Source organism: Mandrillus leucophaeus, unplaced genomic scaffold (assembly GCF_000951045.1).
Source record: "Mandrillus leucophaeus isolate KB7577 unplaced genomic scaffold, Mleu.le_1.0 Scaffold1985, whole genome shotgun sequence".
Lineage (NCBI taxonomy): Eukaryota > Metazoa > Chordata > Mammalia > Primates > Cercopithecidae > Mandrillus > Mandrillus leucophaeus.
The window spans coordinates 6552-7118 of NW_012102015.1; positions in this window are offsets into that span (position 1 = coordinate 6552).

A 567-nucleotide genomic window follows, 5' to 3' on the forward strand; every position below is an offset into this window, starting at 1 on the left:
GCTCCTGCCTCACCGCGGCCTCCCCAGCTGCCAGACTTCCTCAGGTCAGCCTCTCCAGGCCCAGCTCCTCCTGCCTGCCACTGGCCTCTTGAGGCGCAGCCCCGCTCACACCTCTGAGCGGCCTCCTCAGGCCCAGGACTTGACCTCCAGTCGGCCTCCCCAGGCACAGCCTCTTGCCTCCCGAAGGCCTGCGCAGGCCCAGTCTCTGCCTCCCAGCGGACTCTCCACGCCCAGCTCTCGCCTGACTGCGGCCTCCCCAGGCCACAGCTCCTCCTGCCTTTCGACAGCTCCGCCGGGCCCCGCTCCTGCCTCCCAGTGGCCTGGTTAGGCCCGGCTCATTCGTCAGAGGGAACGGCCTCTCCAGACCCAGCCTGTGCCTTTTGGCGTCCTCTCCAGTCCCCGAACTTCCTCAGGCCGGCCCCTCCAGGCCCACTTGCGGCCTCCCGGCCTCCCATCCAGGCCCAGATCCTCCTGCTCCCGGCTGCGTCCGCGGACCCAGCCCCGGCCTCATGACAACCTCTTTGGACTCGGCTCCGGCCCAGCTCCCGCTCCGCGGCCTTTGTAGGC